Genomic DNA, 9,257 nt, shown 5'->3' with positions numbered 1-9,257 from the left:
TGCCTTTCTCCACTGTGAAAACTACTAATATTTCTTTTTTTATCCTGAAAAGTAGCAGTAGTATGTGCCATTGCTATTTTATTTTATTTAGTTATACAAATTCTCTTTAAATAGTGCTAATATCTTAATTTAATTATTAAATATTGAGTAGCGAGTATTCGAGCCAACTTATGTGGCGAACTCTCTATGCCCAACTTCTTGTAGCAATTTTTTTTCTTCTTTTTTATAGATTTTAGGATAGGATGTTGTGTTAGACTTCTACCTATTGATTTGCTTTTTAATATAAAATGACTATTATGTGATTGATTAATTGATTACTCTTTTCATTTTCTCCTCAGGAGGAGGAAGCAACTAGTTGTTAAAGGTTTGCCATGGATCCAGCACTAGCTGTCGAGATCCTCTCTTCACGCTGCTGCTGCTTCTTTTGCTTCTTCTTCTTCTTCTCTTATATATATATATATATAACAAAGAGAGATATTCTTGAGACAAGACCTGTCCCAGTCCAACTTCTATGGATAAAATGACTAAAATACCTGTTAAAGTTCACCTTTTTCATTTATGTTTATATTGTTGGAATTATGGGCTACACAGCATATGTCCATCAGGCAATGCAATGATTGGATTAGATTGTTCGCATGACCATCAAAGTGGGACCCACACTATTGTTGAGTGCACACAGTTATCATGTGTGTGAAGGCTTCTCTCCTAGTGAATTAGGAGTCATGGGATTGGGAAAATCCTATGATGGGTAGGATTTTCTCATGACTTGTCTCCATATAAAGAAGTGTTCGGTCCCCTAATCTATATACCATTGGCATTATGCACCCATTCATCTTTCCATTAGAGAACCTAGGAAGGCATAGGTGTGGTATAGGCATAAGACCGAAAGACACCACATCATCCACCAATCCATACAGATGGAAAATATGCATTCAAAACTGTTAAACGCCCTAGATTTGATGCTTTTAGTAGATGGTGGAATACGCAGTGATTCTAACATATATCTTTTTGCTTAAAAGTTATGCCGTACATTGCAATAAAATCAATTGCTTGAAATAATATTTTAATTTATTTAGGCTGTATGTGAAATTAATTTTGTTTTATCCCCTTTACCATGTGGTTGTGGGCCACAAATGGGAATTTCAAGTCCTCCAAGCAATTTGGGCTGAAGCCAGGAACCTTGGGTTTGCACATTACATTATACTGGATTCAAGGAAATACTATGTGCTGAGTTTTGAGTTTGGCAAGTAGGCACAAGCTTCCATGATCTGGACTGGTCTGTTCAGTCTCATTCTACAAAGAGTAGTATAAAAAATAAAAATAATAAAAATAATAAATAATAAAAAATCTCAATAGGATAATCTTAATGTTCTAATTAGTGGCATAAAAATATGTAATGGTCAATGTTCAACTGAAAAAGTTTCCAAGGTTTGAGGGTAGCAACTTTAAAATTTATGTGAGTTTGGGTGACTCTGAGTCACAATTAGATCCATCAAACTTGCATAGTTGGTCATGGACCTTATGATTCCTTTTGAAAAAATCGGTAAATCCTCAAGTGGGGTCAGCTAAAATAGTCCTTATTAATTTGCAGATTGGATTGATGTTTTACAACAGGCTTTCCATGCTGGCATTCCAAGATACAGGGATCATGGATTTGTTTACATGAGAAGAAAAAGACTAAAGAGAGCATGTTATGAAAAATGAGGTTTCTTTCCAATATACAGGTGTTGGTAAAATCTTAAAAGAGAGAGAAGGGCCTCCTAGTTTCATTGTTGAGGAACATGACTCTTGGAATACAGATAATTTCGTTGATGTCCTACTCCTGGTTCTTGTTCTCGTAATTTGATGTAGCTCTCCTTGCAGTTCATGGGATGATCAGGGCCATTGATCTGGTGGTCCGGTACGTGAATGTGCCATGTACGGCGAATCAAGGAATTGGACTGTGTCCCTCAATCAGTGGCCAGAGACGGTCAGTGTTCAACCCTGCAGAACTCATGATTGTATGGACACTATTGTCTGATTGCAATGTTTGGCGGCCTATGGTTTATCCAATTGGTGGCCCACCACATGATGGGCCTCACCTCGTGGTAAATTACCACGTGTACTGTGAGGAGGGACTGTTGGATGGAACTTAAATGATGAGAGGCAATTGCTAGCATTTCTCTATTCATATTTTTGGGAAGGTTTTTTTTTTTTTTTTTCTTGGGCTATCAACCAAATAGGTGGCCACCTTTCACACTTCCTAATTGTTCTTCTTTATTGCTAATGACTGCTCAATGGGCAATGTTTGTATTAGGTTATGTGTTACAAATCCCCATGAACAGATTGATCAAAGCCCTCTGATTAAGGGCCTTATAAATGGAAGGTAGGAGTTGTCCAACTGTCTATTTTATGGGGGGCCTTAATTAGATGGTTTTGGTTGAACTTTTTTCAATAGAAGAAACAAATGGCTTTTGATTATCTGATTGGGGCGATTCTGTGGTTGTTTGCAAATCATGGGCTGCCCTATGCAGTGGTCCACCACAATTTGATCTTAGGTGAGCCGACTTGCATCCACTACACCAAAATTGTACATTTGGAACGGATACATATTTGGTTCAGGAACGACTAAATGCCGTTCCAAATTTTAAACTGTTTCAAATGTAGCCCATTTAATATTTACCCGACGGTCTGTGTAAAAATTCGTGTAAAAAAAAAAAAAAACCCAATCTCCCTCTCTCAAACACAAACACAAACCCTCTCCTCTCCCGAACCCTGAACCCTCTTCAAACCTTCTCTCTGCATCCCACTTGCATAAGAAACCCTAGAAATCTAGCCTTTTATATGCACTAGATTCAGGGCATTCTCTTCCTCCAATCAAATAGACCAAATCCCTAGAATCAATCCTTATAAAAATCAGCAACGCAAAACTAGAGATAATCACGAGCACTAATAAGATTGTCCTATGCATTATGAAGTCAATGTGGTATCATGGCGGGCGTGGAGAATCCAAGCTTGGCCATTGGTCGCTGCCGATATTTGAAACCATGTGAACGTTACATCCCCTACTGAATATTTGGTTTCAATGTCTTTTTTTTTTTTCTTCAATGAATGGATTAATAAATATGTGTGCAAGGTGTGAGGATTTCGCACATGCCCGTAAGCTATTCGACAATATGCCTGACAGGAACATTGTCTTGGACTTCATTTTTAATTTTTTTTTTCTATGGTGTGGGCCATGTGATGGTTGGATAGGCTTGATTTTATTAGGTGGCTCATAGTTGGCCATTGTTTTCTACAATGTAAAAAGGGGGTTGTAGCAGGCATGCAACCCATTCAACTATGACGTGGGCCACCATGCTTCAATGGAGGTGTTTGGGTGCTTGTGCATTGTTTTCTATGGTGTGGGCCATGTGATGGTTGGATAGGCTTGATTTTCTTAGGTAGCTCACAATTAGCCAATGTTTTTTATGGTGTGGCCCATTGCTTGGTCTAACAAGGTGGATCCAACCATCATGTCGGCAAACCACGCTATAGTGAAGGCTTTTTGGGTGGCTGTACATTGATTTCTATGATTTGGTCCACCTGATGGTTGGATATGCCTTATTTTTTTTAGGTATCTTATCATCACAATGAAGGCTTTTTACAATTTTTTTGTACTTAATTTTTACTATTCTTATATTTCGTCCTATTATTTTAATTAAAAGATAGGAGTATCGTGTGGCTTACAACCAGTGTTTGAATGATCTCCGACATTATCTTTATCTCCAGCTGAACGATACCGATAACACTAGTAACGATACCAATAACGCTGGTAGTATCATAAATTGCAGGTATTAGCAATGTATCGCTAAGTATAGCCAACATATCAATATCGCTAATGTAATCGTCAATATTTTCAACTCTGTAAATTCCAGGTGTTGCTTGTATTGCCAATGCATCAATATCGACAATATATCACCAATATTTTCAACTATGTAAATTCTAGGTACTGCTTGTATCATAAGTGTATTGACAATATTTTAATAATATCGCCAACTTATTGATATCATCAGAATATTGTTTATTAGAAAAAAATTATTTCAATTTTCTTTTCATGGCCACATGGTTGTATGTAGTGTTCAATTTTACTATTGATAATATTAATAATATCTTGATATTATCAATATCTCAACATGCGTGATATCGAGACCACAATCTTTCATTTTCTTTCCAACTGTTGATGATTTTTTGGTGGAATATCACGTGTTGTTGATATTTTGCAATATCAATGGACATTTGGATGGTTTAATAGGCTGAATGGGATGGTTGAACTGTTTTCTTACAACAACACATGTTTTTGAGGCCCAATTAAATGGAAACTTGCTATGTATGCATTCTTTTTGTATTTATTATTATTATTATTATTTTGAAAATTTCACTGTTTTTCCTAAGTTTCCCTGCATTTCCGGTCATTGGCGACATCGATATTGTTTCCATATCCCTGAGAAGCGAAACTTGTAGCGATACCGATACTTCGAACACTGCTTACACCACACATGATGTAGCTTATGCTATATGCTATAGAGGACTGAACACTATACTTCATAATTTTGATTTTACCCAGCCCTGGCCTGGTCCATTGCTAGCCCTTATGAGTTGGCCAAGGTTAGCATGTGTTGCTCCTCTGTTTGTATTGAGAATTCTATTCCCTTTTCTTAGCCTTATTAACATTTTGTTGTCTTCTCAAAAGGCAAGAAAAAAGAGGGTGAAATTAAGGGTAGCAAGAGTGAGGGAAGTGCATTGGAAGGTCTAGACACATCGGCTACACGCTTAATGGGTGGACTGGTGTGAATTTGAAGCAGGGCTTGTTCATGGTGGTCCGCACTTGGTGAACAGCCCCAGTATGTTATCTGTTTCACACTAGCATTTGCATTTGTGCTGCGAATTCACACTTTCATCCTCACAAAGATCAACATTCTCCTAGTCAGCTTCACACATGATGCAGTGATAAATCATATGCCAGTCTCCGTGTTGCAGGTGATCTACTGTGAGCACCTTATTACAACAGACTAACCAGCAGAAAGGATATCACTTTCATTGGAGCAGAACTGTCCCATACTAACCTGACCCATTACTCATCAATAGTCCCTTGATTACTCATCACTTTGTTGTATGAACTAACTGAAAATTGAGCAGCCCGCTCAGAAGGCCAAGCTATGCTGTCAGTGCCTGATTATGGCATGTAGTCCGAGGCACTTCATTATCAGAAAAGCTGATTTATCTTGTCATCTTTGAGGTGGCACCTGAAGATTGGAGTCCATGCTACTATTTGGCTGCAACATTAGAAGAAATTGTCCACAGTGCCATCTTGGTCCGACATGATCCGGAACAAATGAGGTAACTCTTATTGAGGTAACCTTGTGGGAGTTGATTAGAGTAACCAATATTGCCTGCAAGTAGCCAGTTCATAAGGCAAGGGCAACACACTTGCCATTGAGAGAGAAGAAACCATTCAAACCTGGCAACTGTGGTTAGGAGTCCAAGTAGTTCAAGTAAATACGTTTTTCATGAATAAGAAACCATCCATCTTGTTGATGTGCTTTTTGTTTATAGGATGTGTTTGTTGCAACTTTGGTTGGTAGATATTGAAAAGCATATCAATCTTGAAAGATGACTTTTGATGTAGAGCGGGTCGCGGACAGTTTCATGGCCAAGATGGATCAGAAAAGGCTCGGTCGACGACAGAAGTGATCTGGACCATCGGACCTTAGATCGGGCGTATCGCGCAATCCGGAATGAGTTATCTGACGTAAAATATATGATTTTGGGGTAGAACGAGCTACTTTAGCCAACCAACCCCGCTATGCCGGGTTACGCAGTCCGGAATTGTGAAAAACCCCTTGATCGACGGTCGTTTCCCTGTTTTAATTTCGTTTTTACTATAAATAGTAAGTTTTAGTTTGATTATAACTCTTCATCCGTCGGGCTTTAGGAGTTGCGCCCAACGTGAAAAGAGCTTAGAATAATTAGGAGAACGGTTTGGTGAAGCCAAATAGGACACTTACTATTTTTGGCCGAAAACCTTGCGCACTAGTAGACATCACGACCGTCTATAAATAGTAAGTTTACTATTTATAGTAAGTCGCGGATTCTAGGAGTTCAAGTTGTAGTTTGATTCTGATTTCTTTCCCATTGCTTGGTACCCTTATTTAAAGGGTTGTGAACTCGTTTTTAATTATTCATCAATCAATTTCGAATTTATTAGAATTTATTTCTATTTTCTGCTTTCTTTCCTCGTGGATTCGAGAAGTCTCTATGAGGAGTCTAGGATAAGTTCCGTGGATTCGGAATAGTTATCCTCTTGAGGAAGACGATGCTCGACCTCACGTCCTCCCCTCTGTCAACTTTGGGTTTTAGAAGCATCTACTTTCTTTTGGTCAAGAATCTGAACTCTTAAAATGTTTCTTTGAAGATATTTTCTAGGTGACATAGGACTTTGGGTTTTAGAAGCATCTACTTTCTTTGGTTTTAGAAGTGGTAAATGGTGTTTTGATGTCATTTGATGCAACTCAAATGGTGCTGCGAGCTTGATGCGGTTTGGAAACTGGGCCCACCATATGGGACTGATTTTATTTTATTTTTCTGGAAAATGGCACCTGCTGTGGTGAATGACATTCAACCCATGCCTAGACATAAACACAATGCTCTACTTCAACTCTACTGTGGTAATAACTTGCATCTCTCGCAACCAAATCCTCATGCCAAATGCACACTTGATATTGTTTTTAAGTTTATTCTGAGTACTTGCTTTCTTTGAAACAAACTGCAGTTTATGGTAGCTATTCATGTATGGTTGTTGAATGGATGTATCCTAGATGATGTTTTCTTCTTCTGTTTCCAAAATTGCAGCATCATATATTAGTTGAAAGATATAAAAACAGGGGAAATTGTTGCTCCGAAAGAGATATTAATAAGTTCTTTATCAAAGGAGGTATGGTGTTTTTCTTCTGTTGATTTTCGTAGTCTATAATCTATTAATCGTACCTTATGACAGGGAAAGTTGTTTTAGTGCTATATTCATGCTTATGAATATGGTGGCCCTTTTTTGTTTTGTGTTTTGCAGGAAGTAAACGATGTAATAGGTGAAATTACAATTTTAAGTAGACTTGGTCATAAAAACGTGATTCCTTTGAAGGAGATTGTAACTTCTACAGGTTCCATTTGAATTTTCACATTTTCCTTTTCTTCTCTGCTTAACTAGTGGCTCTGATCCTACATACATGTTATCGAGACTAACAAATTGTTCTTCAGATTTTCGTAGAGAAATTGACAGGGACAATCGAGGAAATCCAGGTGTATTTCTCAACATGGCATCCAATTTTGACCTATGAGATTGTGATGGGATTCAAGGGTGTTTTCATTATTTTAATGACGTAAAAAAAGTCCATTTCCTTCACTAAACTGACCCTTGGAAATTAGGTAGTTACCGATTTTCATTGTCTGTGTTATATGAAACAACTATTGGATGGGCTCTGTTATTGCCATGCTAATCAAGTGCTTCATTGTGACATCAAAGGTTTGTCATCAAATACTTAGTTGGATCTTTTTCTTGGTCAGGATTTTATTTTTTTGCAGCTTCAATGATATCTATTCTACATGTATTTGCGCAACACATCACATTCTCATCAATAATGAGGGATGTTTAAAACTTGCATATTTTAGCCTTTCAGGCTGGTGCCCCAGTGATGACATCAATGAATTTAAATTTGAGGTTACTTCTTTGTAGCATAGGTATTGCTATGCCTCTGGAGTTACTGGACACCCCTAGAACTGTCAAAGGTATCACTTTTCTAACAGTGTTAACACCCCTACTTTGGAGTTACTGGACAAAATGATAACTCAAGATCCGTCAAAGGTATCACTTTTCTAACTACTGAACTTATTTTAAATTTTTTTTTTTTTTGTTTGTCAGATTGATCTAAATGTATATCTCTTTTGGTAGTGACTAGTGGGAATTTGGACTTCATGGGCCACGGTGGACCGCCTGTCCTGATCTCCGAACAGGCGGGGAAGTACCTAATCCGCGATTTGCTACTCTCAGGACGTGGATTTCCTGCGGAAGCCCAGGAAATTCCAGCATAGTGATTCTGGGTGGGGCCTGTTGCGATGTTTTTGAGATATCCAATCAGTTTATCTACTTTTAGAGCTTATTGTATGGGATGTGATGTTGATAAATTCCATACATTACGGTGTCTGGTGGGGCACGAGTAATAGAACATATGAACCGTTGTGATAAAATAATAATAATAATAATCTGCCTAAGTTGTCTTTCCCGTTAAATTATTTCCAATATCAGGCTAACCTGACCCACTGAACAGACGGACGACCTATTATCTTTGACCAGTGACATCTACGTAGAGGTGTACACGAACCGAGCTAGCTTGGTTAGCTCGCTCGACTCGACTCGGAAAAAGCCCGATTCGACTCAGTTCGAGAGCTGATTTTTTTAGCTTGAAAATGAGTTCGAGCCGAGTTCGAACTGGTCCCAGTTCGACTCAACTCGAACTGAACCCAGCTCGAATCAAACTCGGATCGAACCAGTTTGGTAACTCGGTTACTTTGATATTGATGTTGCTCACCAAGTGTTTGATGAAATGACTCAAAGAAGTATGACTAGTGGCAAAGAAGGTATGTATATGAAACCAACACCCTTTTTTTTCTTGATTTTTATGTTGCTTAGAAGGAGTTTGATAAAATACCTATAAAACCATTGTTGCTGCCTCAAATACAGTGAGATTTTGAAGGTATAGTTTAGGTGTTTGTGAAAATGCTGAAATGGCGAACTCGGCTCAAACTGGCCCGAGCTGAAACCTTTACGCGTTCCCAGTTGGAGACGGACGCAGATATCCTGCGAAAGGCTTTCGTAGGAAGTTCCTGTGCTGGGAACTTAGGTGGGGCCCACTGCGATGTTTGTCAGGAATCCACTCCGTCCATCCGTTTTTGAGCTAATTTTAGAAAATTATACCAAATTCGAACAGGATCCAAGACTCAAGTGGGCCGTACTAATGGAAAAGGTAGTTAGGGAAATTCCTACTGTTGAAACTTCCCTGGGTTCGACAGTGATGTTTACATGTCATCCATACCGTTAATACGTCATTCCTACTGGGATTAATTGAAAACACAAATATAAGCATGATTCAAAACTTCTGTGGCCCCATAAATATTTCAACTGTGGACGTTCAATTATCACATTTTCCGCCCAGTTGAGCATTGTATACGGTTCATTTTTTTGCTTC

The 9,257-nt window shown here is 38.4% G+C and overlaps 1 long non-coding RNA gene across 1 annotated transcript; it reads left to right on the top strand.

The window, feature by feature from the left end:
- The first annotated feature begins 6,372 nt into the window (after positions 1-6,372).
- LOC131241416 (uncharacterized) lies at positions 6,373-7,755 on the top strand. The gene is made up of 3 exons (XR_009169020.1): positions 6,373-6,952; positions 7,085-7,175; positions 7,273-7,755. It is a non-coding gene; the product is annotated as an uncharacterized LOC131241416 (long non-coding RNA).
- The last annotated feature ends 1,502 nt before the right edge of the window (positions 7,756-9,257 follow it).

Source organism: Magnolia sinica, chromosome 3 (assembly GCF_029962835.1).
Source record: "Magnolia sinica isolate HGM2019 chromosome 3, MsV1, whole genome shotgun sequence".
In the NCBI taxonomy this organism is placed as follows: domain Eukaryota; kingdom Viridiplantae; phylum Streptophyta; class Magnoliopsida; order Magnoliales; family Magnoliaceae; genus Magnolia; species Magnolia sinica.
Note: the sequence above shows the minus strand (reverse complement) of the source record. Positions and strands in the feature narration are given on the sequence as shown.